This window comes from Pinus tabuliformis, chromosome 2_1 (assembly GCF_031772625.1).
Source record: "Pinus tabuliformis cultivar Carrire ecotype Pingquan chromosome 2_1, CPIR1, whole genome shotgun sequence".
NCBI classification, from domain to species: domain Eukaryota; kingdom Viridiplantae; phylum Streptophyta; class Pinopsida; order Pinales; family Pinaceae; genus Pinus; species Pinus tabuliformis.
In genome coordinates, this window is record NC_142299.1 from 937,462,499 (window position 1) to 937,481,278 (window position 18,780).

The following is an 18,780-nucleotide window of genomic DNA, read 5'->3' on the forward strand; positions in this document are numbered from 1 at the left end:
GAAAATTTGCTTCACGGATTTCTGCAAATGAATAAGAAGATCCATGGACTTTCTTTCTCTCCATTCATCTTCAAAATTATCATCATCGTCATGTTCTTCCTCCATCTTGGGTTCCAAAAGAGGTAGGTAAAACATAGCAAGAGCTCCTAACATTTTCATTCCAAGTGTCTTCATGCTAAAGGTAGAGAAAAGTGGTTCAATTCAATATTATAACTTTTTGACACTAGAAGCATAACCATATGTGTGATCCCTGTAAGCATTATCAGAGCTATATCAAATATCATCCTGCCCTATAGCAACATCACAATAAGAAATTGAACTTGCACCATTGTTGCAACAAAACAAAAGCATAATTAGCGTTTTTAAAATCATTCTATTCACTGCTTTGTAAAAAAAAAAATACAGATATTAATAGTTTATGGCTACGTGTTGGATAAATTGGGTCACAAATTGATGATGTGTGACCACAAATTGCAATCACCAACATGTACAAGCAACAAATTTAATGACACCAATGGTAGATGCTCATTAGACAGATCAAGCTCTGGACATAACTTACATTTTTGTTTATGCTTCAAGTTTTCACTCAATACATTCTACTCAACTAACTTTGGATATTGGAGAGACAAAATGAATCCCTTTAGATCCAACTTGCATCAAAATTTAGTTGAGGTCTAAAATGGCCCACTTATCCAACTTTGCATATAGTCGTAGAGGAAAAAGATAATCTTATGGCAGCTTCGTAGAAATAAATTTTCAAAAGCAAAAAGGTGAGACCTTTCCCATGGATACTAGACCAAATCCATTTCAAGAGAGTTAAAATTCATACATTAATGAGATATTTTGAACCATAATAAATGGTAACTTATAGTATTATTGAATAGATTGTACCCACTTGAGAAAATGCATAAGGATGGTATCAAGAAAACAACGAAAGTTACAAATAGATGTTCAGTCTGATGAAACTCTTGACTCTAGTAAAAGCTAAATCATCTACAAGCATGCTATGGATTTCCTTAAACACTTTTCATCCATTTATTCTATTTAAACTTCAAACAAAAAATATTTGAAGTTTTCAAGTCAAGTAGAATTTGAATTAGTGATGTTTATAGATGTTGCAAACTTGGAATTAATGAAAACAAATTGAATTGGTACCTCAAGAGAAACTGTGAAGCAAAAGATGGGTAAATGTGCAAGAAAGTCAAGGTGGAGGCAATAACTATAGTATCCTATTTCAAATGTCACTAACACTTGCATAAGTAAGTTCCAATCACTACTATTAGGTAAATCCTTGCTTATGTAGTCTAACCCTTTCCCCCTAATGTTGTGGTTTATAGGGTCTAAGATTCATTGAACTGACCAACCTAAGTTATCTTCATACTGAACAGTCTCATGTATTGAGTGATAAGCTCCTCCCTAGACAAACTTTGCTTAATGTCATGGCTCCATGGCATGTAATTGGACTTGGCGTTACCCCTCCTCAGCTAGTGCACGGACTTAGCTCCCCCATGCCTCTTTGTACTTATGACCCTAGCCTCATCTGAGAATTTTTGTATCATCATGGAAGAAAGTATAAAATCCTTGCAGGAACACGTCAAGATGGCAATGGCATTTGTGACAAAGCATAGGGGCCATGGTCATTCATCTCTGTTGATTATTAATGTTACAAGAGAATTTGAAGATGGAAAATTTTGCAAATGGAAATTCTTTTCTGATAAGATTCAATTAAAATAAGCACATAATGTCATGTCGTGAATACCTCAACAACATATTCTTAGACCTATCCAGAGCCTTTGACAAGAGACACATGAAATGCATGTAGAGATGTCACATACATGGCATGATCCATGTCCTATCTTAACAAAAATTATAAAGTCATCACTTGACTATTAATCTTAGTTAATTTAATGAAATATAAATCACCCTCTGTTTGACCTTTTTGGCCCATGATTTTACCAGATTTTTATATTGCAATAACCCAACATGCATGTGAAAGTTTAGATAAGTCTCTTCCAGTTGATGGGAAAAAGAGTTGATGATGGTGAATGCATAACTTATGATTGTGGTTCCAACAGACGAGACAATGGTAATTCTCTCCATATGGTGATCAATCTTTTCCCCTCTACCCCCATTTCTTATTTTCCCCAATGTTATTAATTGAAGGGGAGTGATTTGAACCAAACCAATGTTGCATTATAGTTGGTACGTGCAACCAGTGCTATGGAACTCTGTATTTTTATGAATGATTATGATGTATAATCCAGGAAGTCAAAGCGTAGAAAATAAGTGGTAGTCACTACCTCTAGCTATTACTATGTGAAGACCAGGTCTGAGGTTTATATCATTATATATGTATATCAAACGACAATGGGTTATGGTTTGAGAAGTGGCTTTTCATTACTTATTAAAGTGGTATGCCACCTGTTTCATTTGCTTCTAGGACAGGGTTTGCGCTTAGATTGGAACTTAGAGTGAGTCCGAGGAAGCTTTCCAGAGTGACAGTAGAGGGAAAGTAACGAGAAAAAAAGGAATAGGTGGTAGGGAAAGTGAGTGGATATGGTTCGTTATAGATAGAAAGAGAAGAAAGGAGAAGGGAAGGGAGAGAGAAAGGGAAGGAGAAAAATATAAGTCTTTAATTCAAGTGGGAAGACTCCCTTTCTTCTAGCTAGCAAGAATATTGGATCAAAGGAACTCTATCCCCATTTGATGGAAAAAAGAGCTAATGAATGCATAATTTATGGCTGCCTCTCCAAAAGATGAAATAGTGTTAATGCTTCCATATGGTGATCAATCTTTGCCCCTTTACCCCCATTTCTTATTTTCCCCAATGTTACTAACTAAAGGGGAGTACTTTAAGCCAAACTTTTGTTGCATTGTGGTGGATATGTGCAATGAGAGTTATGGAACCCTATCTGGCTATGAATGACTATGTTGTATAATCCAGCATGTTGAAGTTCGGAAAATGAGTGGTAGTCACCACCTCTAACGATTACTACAAGAAGACCAGGTCTTCAAGGAATCCATTATTATACGTTTATGTTGATCAAGTGACTTTAGGTCAGTGGGAAACTTTTCCTAAGCAGGTAAAAACCTGAATTTAAATGTTTATTTTATTTTGGAAAAGTCAGCCCAAATTGATCAAATATTTTATATTGAATGGTTTCCAATATGGAATGACTAAGGTATACATTTGCAAATGTTTTCATCCATTGTTTTTTATATATTGGTTTGTTTTATATAGGTCTTCTAGTATATTATGCTCATTAATTCCAAATCTCTTTTATGGGGATCCATTAAGATCCAATGTGTATTCCTTATCTAGTGATGTCCGTTGTGGTTGTAGTGGCATGACTTTTGGTTTAGGTTTCTTGGTGTTATGGTTAAAACTATTGTCTTCCCATTGATAATATTCAAAGAACATTGCCCCTCCTAGTAGTTCATATGTTCAAGAGATGACAACAATTTCAAATCTCCCTTAACCTTAAGAAATGCATATCTATTATCGGTAGTGACTCTTCCTTTGCCTCTGCTTTAGGGCTCAAGTATATATTTGAGATATGACAACAATTGCATATATCCCTTAACCTGAAGAAATGCATATCTATTGTCGATAACAACTATGTTGTTTCCTTTGCATTTGGATTTGGAACACGAATGGTACTTGGCGAGGAGAAGCTAGTACAATAAGAAGGGGTGTCAAGACTGGGTAAAAATGCCTCGATTTCTTATGTTTCTGTCTCAAAATACCTAACACAGTAATAGCTAGCCTATATTATGGTGACTAGCTTGGGCATCTAGTCCTAAATATGGAAGTGTGAAGGAGAAGACCAAGGATATGGGCAGTGCAAAGATGAAGCCTAAACACAGCCACAATTAGCTTCAATAAGAACCTACAAGCTACCGAGGTATTCAATACTCAACCCACTCCAGTTCATTTCATGAAGACTTTAAATTCACTCTTAAATGATTCAAAGAACTTACAAAATGGCATACCTATTTATTCTCAATCCTGTGCCAAAACTACCATCAATGAAAGAGCCTCAATTTAAGGTCGGATGGTTTCAATAGCCAGAGATGTACCCCAATCTTAGTAAGTTGACAAGTGCATGAGTAGGATGAGATAGGTCTCTAATGGAATGGAATATGAATCGCTTTGGACTCGAGCTCTAGACTTCAACAACTCCAACTCCAAACTTCAACAATGTTGTCATTTCTCACAATTATGAATAGCTTCAAGCTTCCTCGAGTACACAATTAATCTTCATCATATTAATTCTTCTTGTCTAACAAATCAATTGCCATGTTGTCAATAATCTGATTTAGAGCGACTGTGTTCCCTATTACTCATTAAAACTTCAAACTTAGACTATTTAATATCTCACATAAACTATATGCAAATATGCAAACATTTAACGTTAGATGATTAATAATAAAATTACTCCCAGCATTACTTCATTATTGATTTATCACTCAAAAAATATGAATGAAATATTGTTCTTTATCCAAGAAAATAATGTAGAGTTGTTATAAGACTTCAAATATACATGGCCAATTAAAAATTATAAAACTATAATCAAATAATTTTAAAAAGAAAGTTGTGTTAAAAACTATAAAAAAGTTAATCAAATAATTTTAAATAAAAAACTATCTTAAACATTACGTAAATCAGTGATATAAAAATAATTAAAAAAAAAATCAATGCATAGTCTAACACGATTCGATCACTATATACCCTGCACCTTAGCACCCTGAAAACTTAAGACAGTAATTCAACACCTTAGAGAACTCGTAAGTAAAAATGGTTAGAAATAAGGCATTTGATTGAGAAAGATTCGAAGAGGATTGTTGAAAGAAGATGTCATTGATAAACTTCGCTTTATGTACAAATAAATCCAATAATAGAAATCTACCGTATCAAATTTTGATTAAAGGAAAGGAGAGGTAAGACTTTCTATTATGGTAGATTACGCCATACCATGTGGTACTATATAAAATTTCCACTTACCTACTTAAAAGAGGGTGAACCAATGATAATGATGAAGCTCTCTTTGTTGATGATAACAAATTGTTCTAGAAGCATGAAAAGTATTAGACAATATGGTAGGGAAAAAAAAACCCAAAATAATACTTAGACACGCCTTTAAATTAAAGTAACTATTTAAATGAATCAACCAGTTTTGGTGCACTAATTATTTTAGTATTAGGTAGTCACACTCAAAAAACACTAATAAAGCAATCAGTTATGTAGAGTTCTAATGTAATAGTAAAGGTATTTAAATACTAATTAACCTATAATTTTCAATTATCATTCAATACCTTGTTAATTAACCATTAACACTATTTAAATTATTTTATATATTTATATATTTTTATTGGTCACCTAATATAACTAATTGTCATTAAATTATAATAATTTTGACTCTGGTCCTAAAGTCAAAAGTAGTCGTTAGTCCAGATAGCCATTGGAGGCTCTGCTCAGACTAGTTAACATGCTAAGCTAGATCTGTCTCTTCAACTTGTCCTGACGATGAACCACACTAGTTGGTTCGAAACGCATCGACAAATGATTTATCTTATGATTTTCGCTGAAGATATTCTCTTAAACTTGATATGGATCACAGAAGCCTCAATTCAACAATCATAGTTGAAGCTGACTATGAGTTAATCATTAATTCTGTTAAGAGAATCAATTATGGTACGGAGCTAGAAAATGTCTCAAAGAAATGGAGGCTGCTACAGGTCTTTCAGTGGATACAGCTTCACCTTCAAGGCTTAAATACGGTGGGCTTCACTTATTTGCTAAGAACAGCCAATAAATTTGTGGACACCCTGGCAAATCAAGGGGTGCTCTGCACCATGAGCAGGTTTGAGTTGAGCTGGCAAGAGATGCCTCAGAATGGGTTAAGGGTTCATTGTCTAGATCAGGCAGACGAGGATAGATAGGTGTTCTGTAATGGAGATACAGAACCAGCGTCTACATGATTTGGGTTTTTCTTAAGAGGAGTCAGTTTTGTAGGGAGGTCCCTTTTGGGAAGCAGTTCATTGTTGGCCTCCGCAATCGTGGTAAGAATAATCTCAGAAGCCTCTGGAAGATGTGGTTAGGCAGAAGATATTACTCAGGCAGACGGCTGAATGGAGGACTTTTCACCTTCCTTTGGTGCTTTAGCGCGAGGAGATGGGCTAGTGTGAGAAGCTGGAATCCTGGTGATCTCGGCAAACTCAACAAACAATTTTTTCTTCCAGCGATGGAAATTCTGCTCAGGGAGTGGTTTCAGGTTCATCGCAAGCCCTTCAAGCGATTTGTGGTTTTTCAGATTTGGGAGCGATTCCATTCACATATCAACACGTGGCCTACGGTAATAAATAGCGCCCTCATCGCGCGCTAAATCTAGGTGCTTTTGGCCTGTGCGATATGTATCACAGTCGTTGGATCAAGCAATATGTTTCTACGGTCATGATCAATCGTGTAGGTTGGTGGGTCCAGGGTGTTCAGTGCGTAGTTATTCTCCGTGTTTGTGGGTCGTGCGATATCTTCCACCACCGTTGGATCTGGCATGGGGAAGTGATGATCAAGGATAAGGTGCAGGGCAGGGCGATTGTTATCCTCTGGGCTTGTTACGCATCATGGTGGGCTTTGGTGGATTTCGGGACAAAATTATGTTCGAGAGTTATCCCCTTTCGGACCCGAAATCCTTTCAGAATGGCTTCTTTCCCCTATTCGAATCCAAGGCTTATTTTATCGTAGTCCGTTGGATCTCTGGAGGGTGATTGATTGGTCAAACTTTGGCTTGCTTTTTTATGGTTTTGCAATTCAGTTTGTGGTTCTGTGGCTGACAGTGATTTGGTTTCTCTTTTGCTCACAGTTCCTTGAGGACTGTTGTACCTTATGTAATTCGTTTTTCGATTTATTGAAATAGAAGGCTCGACTCTTGCTTTAGCAAAAAAAAAGGGTTCCATATCCAAGCAAAGGTTTTGGAATTTTTCATTGTGACTAACATAAATCAATATATGTTTAAAACATATGTACTTGGGATATATAGGACACACGAGGTGAACCAAATCAAAATGTATATATATAACTTGATCACTACTCCTTACCAAAATAATCGCACATTCTAACTATGGTTGAAATCGCCTTTAAACAAGGGTTAACTTTTCCCATAAGTGTGTGTGTGTGTGTGTAAATGTGTTCCAGGTTACGATCAATATGAGCTCCACATCAATATGAGACAACAAATTACATTCAAAATAAATTAGACAAATTGGCGAGTGAATTCTTGAACTGTATTAACTTAGTTATCACTAGCAAAGTGGGTTATTTAACATTGTAACAAATTCTAACTTCTAAGCAGTACACGACACTAATTACCATCTTTTAGGTGTAATCAAACTCCTTACTCCAAGCTAGAAAAGTACCAAAACATTTTAATTGTGAAACTTAGTTGTAGCCCCTAGCAACACTTATCATAAGTGGCATGTATTATGTACACCATTGCATGCTTCCACACAAAACTTCTAGTTAAAGAACAAGAGAAGGCATTCCATAATAATTGAGAACTTTGCACAGATTCCATAGTGCTAACTTGATCAAAAAATGAGGACTAAATTTTGTATACATTCCCAACCAAAAGAAATAAATAAACATAGTGATAAGTTACAATGTGTAACTAAAAAACAAAATAAATTTTCGACAGGTGGACAAGTGGTGACGGAATAGTTGCAGAGTCATAACAAACATTAAAATTTAAACATGAAATTAAACCAAGCGACACCATACTTTGAGAATATGGACCCCACATAATAGCATTTCCAAATATTTCACCTAATCTAGCATTTCCCCATAAAAATTGTATCTAAGTTTTAAGAATTTATTTGTCTTTGCCATTCATATGTTCAGATGGCTCTGATAGGAAGATACCCAGGACTCACCTAGAAAATTTGCTTCACTGATTTCTGCAAATGAATAAGAAGATCCATGGGCTTTATTTCTCTCTATTCATCTTCAAAATTATCATCATCGTCATGTTCTTCCTCCACCTGGGGTTCCAAAAGAGGTAGGTAAAACATAGCAAGAGCTCTTAACATTGTCATTCCAAGTGTCTTCATGCTAAAGGTAGAGAAAAGTGGTTCAATTCAATATTATAACATTTTGACACTAGAAGCATAACCATAACTGGGATCCCTATAAGCATTATCAGAGCTATATCAAATATCATCCCGCCCTATAGCAACATCACAATAAGAAATTGAACTTGCACCATTGTTGTAACAAAACAAAAGCACAATTAGTGCTTTTAAAATCATTCTATTCACTGCTTTGTAAAAAAAAAAATGCAGATATTAATAGTTTATGGCTACATGTTGGATAAATTGGGTCACAAATTGATGATGTGTGACCACAAATTGCAATCACCAACATGTAGAAGCAACAAATTTGTTGACACCAATAGTAGATGCTCAATAGACAACTCAAGCTCTGGACATAACTTACATTTTTGTTTATGCTTCAAGTTTTCACTCAATACATTCTACTCAACTAACTTTGGATATTGGAGAGACAAAATGAATCCCTTTCGATCCAACTTGCATCAAAATTTAGTTGAGGTCTAAAATTTCCCACTTATCCAACTCTGCATATACTCGCAGAGGAAAAAGATAATCCTATGGCAGCTTCATAGAAATAAATTTTCAAAAACAACAAGGTGAGACCTTTCCCATGGATACTAGACCAAATCCATTTCAAGAGAGTAAAATTCATACATTCATGAGATATTTTGAAACATAATAAATGGTAACTTATAGTATTATTGAATAGATTGTACCCACTTGGGAAAATGCATAAGGATGGTATCAAGAAAACAACAAAAGTTACAAATAGATGTTCAGTCTCATGAAACTCTTGACTCTAGTAAAAGCTATGGATTTCCTTAAACACTTTTCATCCATTTCTTTTATTTAAACTTCAAACAAAAAACATTTGAAGTTTGCAAGTAAAGTAGAATTTGAATTAACGATGTTTATAGACGTTGTAATCTTGGAATTAATGAAAACAAATTGAATTGGTACCTCAAGAGAAACTGTGAAGCAAAAGATGGGTAAATGTGCAAGAAAGTCAAGGTGGAGGTAGCAACTATAGTATCCTATTTCAAATGTCACTAACACTTGCACAAGTAAGTTCCAATCACTACTACTAGGTAAATGCTTGCTTATGTAGTCTAACCCCTTTCCCCCTAATGTTGTGATTTATAGGGTCTAAGATTCATTGAACTGACCATCCTAAGTTATCTTCATATTGAACAGTCTCATGTATTGGGTGATAAGCTCCTCCCTAGACAAACTTTGCTTAATTTCATGGCTCCATAGCATGTCATTGTACTCAGTGTTACCTCTCCTCAGCTACTACATGGACTCAGCTCTCCCATGTCTCTTTGTACATATGACCCTAGCCTCATCTGAGAATTTTTGTATCATCATGGAAGAAAGTATAAAATCCTTGCAGGAACGCATCAAGATGGCAATGACATCTGTGAAAAAGCACAGGGACCATGGTCATTCATCTCTGTTGATTATTAGTGTTACGGGAGAATTTGAAGATGGAAAATTTTGCAAATGGAAATGCTTTTCTGACAAGATTCAATTAAAATAAGCACATAATGACATGTCATGAATACCTCAACAACATATTCTTAGACCTATCCAGAGCCTTCGATAAGAGACACATGAAATGCATGTAGAGATGTCACATACATGGCATGATGCATGTCCTATCTTAACAACAATTATAAAGTCATCACTTGAATATTAATCTTAGTTAATTTAATGAAATATAAATCATCCCCTGTTTGACCTTTTTGGCCCATGCTTTTACCATTTTTTTATATTGCAATAACCCATCATGCATGTGAAAGTTTAGATAAGTCTCTTCCACTCGATGGGAAAAAGATTTGATGATGGTGAATGCATAACTTATGATTGTGTTTCCAACAAATGAAACAATGGCAATTCTCTCCATATGGTGATCAATCTTTTCCCCTCTACCCCCATTTCTTATTTTCCCCAATGTTATTAATTGAGGGGAGTGATTTGAACCAAACCAATGTTGCATTATAGTTGGTACATGCTGTCATGCGGAAAGAGTCAATTTTGCGGAAAAAACCAACCTCCCTAGAAGCTTAAGGCTTTCTAGTGACAAACAAGACAATTAAGAACAATCCTTCTCTAAATATGCATTTACCATATTAGAAACCAAGTGTTTAGATCCTACCTGTAGTCCAACGTTGTTGTAGTAGTCCAGCCTCGTCGATCCGGATGAGCTCCTCCTTCTCTTCGAAACCTACATTCACTAACAATCAAACGATTAAATAGCACATGAATATCTCATAAAATAAAACATATTTAACATACAGACCAAGGAGTATATGAAACAACTCATAAATAACAAATTGTTGAGAAGAATGGACTTATTTGTATTAATAGGAAACAAAAGAAACCATTACAACCTGAGCCTTGGTGTTGTGCAAGTTCCTCCCAGGGTCCAGCAAGAGTTTTCCTTTACTTTGACCAGCTCACCCACTTCCAAATGAAACAAGAAAGGATGACAATCTCTCCTCACAAGCTTCTACAAGGAAGTCCTAATCTCAGCAGCATCTACCCTTAGGAATGTTCAGCTTTCAACCTCCCTTTCCTCTGGCCCAATGCATGTATTTATAGTGTTGTAGAGGAAGTTAATCAGGTCCACCATCAATGGGATAAGCCCCTCTTTGGGTGGGTTAGCTCCCCTCTTGATGGGATAAGTTCCTCTTCCATAGGGATACATGAACCATCTGGAGGCGCTCCATACACGTCAAACAAGCTTCTAGAATGCTCTAGAAATGACCACAAGTAACTTTTTTGGAGTGAAACTTGTGCCTTTTGACCTTTACAGGAGTACGCACCCATTGCTTTACAGACAGAGCGTACAAGTATGCAGGTATTGTGAACTTGGGTTGCGTACACGCAGGTAAGGCTGAGAGAAACTGCGTACCCAGAGATAATTGACTTTAAATGACTTTTCTCTCTTTCTTGGAGTTTGACATGGAAATCAGAGGCATGAGACTTGCCAAGGAGGATAGTATGACAGTTGATGGAGCCATACTAACTGCAAATAGTCATGGTGACATTTTTTAGTGTAACAGATTGCCCCCTAAAGTGCGAAGCCTGAAGTAGATTTAGGGTTTCAAATCATCTAGGAAGGGTGAAGTACTTTATCATTTCAAGGATTATCTTGTGGAGATCCTGGTCAGAACCTGTAAATATTCAACACAAAATACATATACAAGATGATATCATCGCTGAGGTAGGCATTCCCATACTCAGATTGAAAACTTTAATTAACAATCTAACTACTGCTCTGATACAGGAATGATTTTGCAGTACATCATAATCATAGACATATGTAGACACAGTATGGACGCAGCCATCTGTTTATGATTAGTCTACTATATAATGAATACAAAACTCCTCGCAGCCTGGATGGTGGAAACTAGATCCAGGGTCTTGATTTCTACTCCCCGAATTGGTACGATTCTATCCATGCGAATAAATGAGTTGATGTCGAACATGGTAGAAACCACTTGATTACCAGTCAATGATGTAAACTGTTAACAAGTGTGAGAGAGACCACCAGTGATGTCAATGGTTCTCAAAGTACCCAGTACAATCCATGAGATGTGAATGAATGAGTTGATGTCGAACATGTCACGGAATCCTTCGATCGAAAGTCAATGATGTAAACTGTCGTCAAAGGCGAGAAACCTGCCATTGATGCATGCAGACTTCAAGGTACTGACGATTTCTAAGTCATCTCTCTAGATAATGTGCTGATGTCAATAGAAAGCGACCCGTTGCAGGCAAGCCCACAACACGAAATCATAGTTCAAGTTGAAGAAATATTGTTGTAAGGACTGACTCAGGGATGGTCAAAATGGATGACAAGTATTTTGCATATGAATGGTTTATTTGCAGAGACCTCTTGAACACATAACGACACGACAGATGGCTTGGCGACGATTGACCCAAAGTTAATACCCAGAAACGGTTGAAGACTTTCAAAGTGGTTTAATCAACTTTAAGACAAAGGATTTCCCAGCCCAGGTGAATGAAAAGTGTCGTGTTCAAGAGTGGTAATAAGGTTTTTTCTGTGACAAAGGATAACAAATAGGCTCATTATTCTCTCTTTTCCCCCACCATTTCTGGCAAGTACCTCTTTATTTTTTACAAGCTTGAGGAGGATAACATCTGCTTGATTATAAGCTCATCCTTCGGATGAGTCCAATTTAGTTTTAGATTCGAACCCTAAGAAGGAGTGGTCTGTTCCTGTTTGTAATCGAACAGGTCCTCTACTGTGAAATTTTAACGAGTCCAGTATAGGAGAAACTCGGCGTTTTTCAATTTTAGAGAGTCTGAAAAAACTAAAGAAGACTCCAAGGTTGAACTTTTTCGTAAATTTGTGTCTCTCAAGCCCGAAAAAGTATAAAATAATACTTGAGAGAACCGCTTGATCTTGCGACCAAGGAGTACTTTCATGATTAGTGCCTCTGACCTGAAAAGTAAAAAGCGATCAAGGACACGTCGTTTTATTTCCAGTATCGAGTTTGAAACGACAAAAACCCGGCAATCTTTTCCTGTTTTTACGGTCAGAAAAGGGCTATAAGGGGACCGTCTTTTAATTCCGTTTTAACGAGTGTAAAAGAAACGCTCGGCAATATTTTCATGTTTTAGGAGTCAGAAAAGGGCTTAAAAGATGACTCTGATGTTTTGGTTCGTGAAAAATGATAATTTTCTCTGAAAGTCCTTTTGTCCTGCACAAAAACAACACATTACTCATACCTGTTTAAGATAGGCAAAAATACATTGAAAAATATCTCTCCATGGTGAAAAATAAACAAACCTAGCATTCATTTATCCAAAAAACCTATAAAAAGACTTTTTACCATGTCATTTTTACCATTTTACTGTTGAGGGAGAGAAAAGGGCTTTTGGCAAGAAACTTCTCGTGGACTTTGCAGAGAATCCGACCGTCGGAATCGAGCGCCGTCTCTTTCAGGTATTCCACAACATCCTCCTCTTTGTTTTCATCCGTTTAGAATTTCATTTTAAGCCCTAGTTTGATTTTTTGGGGGCTTTGGGGTTTTAAGATACGCCTTTCAGGGTACGCAGGTGCCCCATGGGCGACCTGCATACCCCGACATTTTCGTTAATGGGAAAATGGCAGGAGTACGCAGCCTACCTTCAGAACAGCTGCGTACCGTCGCTCTGTTTCTGAACGCGGGGTGCGTACTCCATGCAAAGCAATTTCAAAACCCCAAATCTCAAAACTAAACCATTATTTTTTGATTTAATGAATTCTAATGGGTGTTTTCTGGTGTGTAGATTGCCCACCATGCTTGATTGGCGCAAAAGAGAACACGAAGATGTCTATTTGGCCGCAATAGATCATCAACCTTCCATTGATGCTTTGAAGGCATGCGGTCTCTACAAATACTGGGCCATACCTGGCATGAGGGCCCAGGTGCCATTCTTAGAGTGGCTGGTTGAAAGGTGGAACGTCCAGGAACAATGTTTTTACATCGGAGGGCACCAGCTCGAGATAGAGCCCTCAGACATATATTTTCTCACTGGTTTGCCTAATAGGGGCGAGCAACTGTCTCTGTTCGGGACTAGGCCGGGTGGCCAATCCCTTGCTAGTCTCCGGCTAGAGTGGTGCAACAATCAAAACCAGGAGAAGGGGATAGAAATAAAATACATATCCCGACCTGAACTTATGGTAATTGCCTTTACAGTTACCAGACTCTGCGGCGTAGCCGCTTTGCACATTGCCACCGGGTCCCAAATGCGGATGGCGATTGATTGCTTCCGAGGCACCATTTTCAACTGGTGCGATGCTGTGTTGGCCAATATGAAGGGCCAACTGACTAGGGCAAAGAACGGGAAATTAAAGACCTTTGGGTATGGGCCTTTAGTTGTGAGCTTTGCCCTAGAGAGAGTTCTGATGCTTATCCCTCAGCATCTCACTGTTGCGGTTGGGCCACCTCGGGAGCCAAAGTTGATGCGATGGGTTGCGGTGATGGCCCGGCATCCTGATGAGGGAGCGGGAGTTGTCCGATTTCCTGCGGGTTACTTTCACTGGTTGGAGGACCAGGTCTTTGCGATCCAGGATTTTCCTTATGCCGGAGTAGATTTTCGCGGTGATCCGAACATGGTTCTTCCACAGGGAGAACAATGGGACGACAGAGGTACTTCATTTTTCACAAGTTTTTAAATTATCTATTTTTTTGTTTTTATATATCGTCTCAAAACTGACAGCAAAAATTTCAAAATGCAGATGTGGGTCCATGGCGTCCAGCCAATCTCCGGCCTTTCGAGAGGAGACAACCAGTTGCACCGGCACCGGTCCCATAGGATGCGGCTGCAGAGATCTTAGCTGAGTTGGAGCAGGATCTAGAGCGTCTGACGGCGGATATACCAGAGACTACTATAGATGATATTCTTATCAGACTTCAGCGCTATGTACTCGCAGTCCCAGGACCTTTTAGGAGGTTTTTATGTAGGGTAGCCCGTGCAGTGGTGTCGTATAGGGAGCACCACCAGTGATTGGATGGTCACTTTTGTAGACACATGTGACATTTTGGTTTTTTGTACTTATCATTTTTGCCGATCATAAGGTGTTTTGCAACCTATGATTGAAGACGATGTATTTTTTACACACTCCTATTTATATATATCATTATTACCGGCTTATCTTGTTAAACATGTGTGATTAAATGTTAATGTTTTTAAATTTACATGTATGATTATCGCAAATGTCCGTCTAACATTCGAGAAGCAATTGCATCTGCTAATGTATTAAAAGACCTTGGAATATGTTGATATTTGATGTAATCAAATTCACGTTCCAAAAGACGCACTCTCAAAAATAACCTTAATAACGTTGGATTTCTAATGGCATAAACTCTATTAAGCTGTAATACAACGAGTTTAGAATCTAACCTCACTATCAAACTTCGAATCCCAAATGAAATGGATTTAGATAATAATTCAATCACTGCACTGTATTCTGCAATGTTGTTTGTTGTTTGACCGAGGCTCACCCCATGCATAGAAACTAACTCGTCAAAGGGCGAATAGATAACCCAAGCTGCGGAAGAGATATTCCGTGTACTACGACAAGCACCATCAGCAAATCCAATGTAAGTTTGGAGAGGCATCGACATCTACAAACATCAAGGGTAAAACCAAGATAAGCAGAATAATGACGAAAAACACACTTTCTAAACTAAGCACACTGTCTATTCTAACAAACACACTAGCTAGAAAGAGAAAATTAACCTAACTATCCTAATGAAAATCTTCACACCCACCATTTAAGCATAGTACCTCTTTAGGTAAAGTCCATTTCTGGGTTTACCCAAAGAGTCCCCATCAAAGTCAACCAGCTCATAGGCCCCTTTTGCTAGCTTCCGCTTAACAATGTAGGGTCCATGCCACATAGCAACGAATTTTCCAACACCTAATTTATTGTTAGCTTGATCATACAATAGCACTAGGTCTCCTTCCGAAAAAAATCGAGGGGTCACATTTCGATCATACTGAGCTTTCATTCGTTTTGCATGAGTCTCGATTGCTAATGCAGCATCGCGTCGAGTTTCATCTAATTGAGCTAAGTATAATAAACGCTTCTCCTCTTCGGAAGTAGCTGGAAGTAATTCGACAGCCATTTGAAGTGATGGGATTTCGCATTCAATGGGTAGCACAGCTTCCAAACCATAAACTAGTTGGAAAGGAGTGAACCCTGTTGATGTTTTCACCGAAGTTCGATATGCCCAAAGCGCAGAAAATAACATGTTGTGCCAATTCGACCGATGAATGCCAATGATTCGTCGGATCATGATGACCAAAACTTTGTTGATGGACTCAACCAGACCGTTGGCTTGTGGATAATAAGGAGTTGAGCTATCGTGGCGCAAACCAAGCTGGCCTGTAAGTTTTGTCATCATAATGTTTCGAAAATGGCGCCCATGGTCAGTGATTATCGCTTGTGGGACACCAAACCTAGCAATAATGTGATTGAATACAAAAATTGCAGCGGTCTTGCCGTCTGCCTCGAATGTAGGCATCGCCTCGGCCCACTTAGTAAAATAATCAACCGCAAGGATGATATACGCATGCCCCCCGGCCGAGTGAGGGTTACATGTAATAAAGTCGATACCCCATTTGGCAAAAGGACCAACGACAATTATAGGGTGGAGAGGAGCTGGTGGTGCGCGCATCTTGCGATCAAACACTTGACAGTTGTGGCATTTTCGGACCGCAATGATACAATCTTTAAACATGGACGGCCAGAAATAGCCAACACGCAACACCTTCTGAGCTGTGGCATACCCAGACATATGACCGCCACATGCCCCAGAGTGACAGTCATTCAAAACCCTTTCTGCCTCTTCGTGAGTTAAGCAACGTCGGAAAACCAAGTCCGCCCCACGGCGATAAAGAGTATCTCCAATAATTTTGTACTGTTGGGACTGGAATCGAATTTTCGACGTTCCGTCTTAGAAGCTTCGGGCCGAAAGGATTGGGTTTGGAGATAGATGATTATATCCCCGTACCACGGATCTAAAGTGCTGATGAGAAACAAAGATTCGTCCGCAATGGGCTCTTCTGCCACAGTTTCCGTGTCAGCACGCGGGAAGTCACACATCAACTCTGCAAAGACTAAAGATTTCTTAGACTTAGACTTTTCAAACTCTAAGTCGAACTCTTGCAGGATAATGATCCATTTAGAGTACTTGCCCCCTAGCAATTGTTTAGTCAAAATGTAGATCATAGGGTTGCAATCTGAAATGACTATAGTTTTACGGAGAAGAATGTAATGACGAAAACGTTGGATAGCCTGAACAGCTGCCAGGGCCAATTTCTCCACATGCGAATATTTTAGCTCAGTGGGATTTAACGTCCTACTAAGATAATATATCACATGTTCCGTTGCGAATTCATCTTCCTGAACTAATACCATCCCAATCGTGGAATGAGAGGCAGCGAGGTACAAAAAGTAGTCTTGGTTGTAGTTGGGAGGATGCAACAACGGTGCATGGGTCAATGCGTGTTTAAGTGCATCAAAAGATTGCTGAGCTATCTCATCCCAAGAGAATTGAGCGTTCTGTTTCAACAACCGTGTAAAACCTTTTGTAATCTCGGCGTAGTTAGGAATGAATCGGCGTAGAAAGTTTGCTTTCCCTTGCAAACTTTGGAGTTGGCGAAGACTCGAAGGGGGAGGCAATTTGATGATAGCTTCTACCTTTGAGGGATCGACGCGAATGCTGGCTTTTGAAACTACAAATCCCAGCAATCGTCCCACTTCTATACAGAAGACACATTTGTGTGGGTTCAAACGTATACGATAATGCCTACACCTCATGAAAATTGCTCGTAAATGGACAAGGTGTTCAGCTCGATGTAATGAATGAGCAGGCAAATCATCGAGGTACGGTTGCACAATGTGTTTGATGTCATGAAACGCATAAGACATCGCCCTTTGAAAAGTGGCTCCGGCATTCTTAAGCCCAAAAGGTAATTTGCAATAAGCAAATGTCCCCCATGGACAAATGAAAGCCGTTTTTGGTTGATCAGCAGGTAGAATATTGATTTGATTGTAACCGGAAAAACCGTCCATAAAGGAAAATATTTCACTGCCAGCACAATCATCAATTATTTGATCGATATAGGGTGTTGGATAGTTGTCTTTGGGACAAGCACGATTAATATCCCTATAGTCGATACATATTCTTATTGTTCCTTGTTTTTTGTTAACCGGAACAATATTCGATACCCAATCCGTTAAAGGGATCGGATAAATGAAACCTGCTTTCAACAGCTTCTCGACTTCTGCTTTAATTGCAGCCGCTTTTCGAGGGTGAATCTGACGCAAACGTTGCCGAACGGGTTTAGCGTCTGGGTAAGTCTTAATCTCATGGACAACAATTGCGGGATCAATTCCTGGCATTTCCTCATAGGACCAGGCAAACACGTCGCAGAATTCTTGAAATAGGGCCTTGTATGTTTGAATCTCGTCATCTGAACATGAGGCACCTATATGAATGTTTTCAATGATTCCGGGCTTGACTGAAATGTCAATGGGAACAGTGCGAGAGATGTTTCCCAAATTCAGCTCTGAATCAGGATGTTTCATTGGACTCTGAGCGTCTTTGACATATTCAGCTGTAAAAACTGATGAGAAATCATTTTCAAAGCGATCATCCCCAGGTAAAAACGAAGATCTATGATGGAGATCTTCCCATGGTAGATCGTCTACACACAAGACTTCACAAAGTTGTTCGTCAGATGACACAACTTCGGGAAACGCTATTAACTCCGAGGTTGAAGTGAAAAGTGATTCCTCACGGACCACATTCATTTGGTCGATTTTGGTTGAAAGCGAGTCGGTAAAAGACTGCACAGCTTCGTAAGCAATTTCATATGGACTCAAAGGCATAGCATCACCAAATGAGTCTATTTTAGATTCGGAAGGAACGATCCAAGGATCATCGTAAACAATGGTATCTGAAGTAATCATATGAATGGCTGCGAACGAAGACACGACGTTGATTGGAGGAAAAGGAAAAGTTCCCAGTAAACCGGCATCTTTAACTAATCCTACACCAACATCCTTATAAGGGATAGTCATTTTACCGACATGCTGGATACTCTCTGAAGAGGCTGGGTCGGATGAAAAATAAGCCAGCTGGT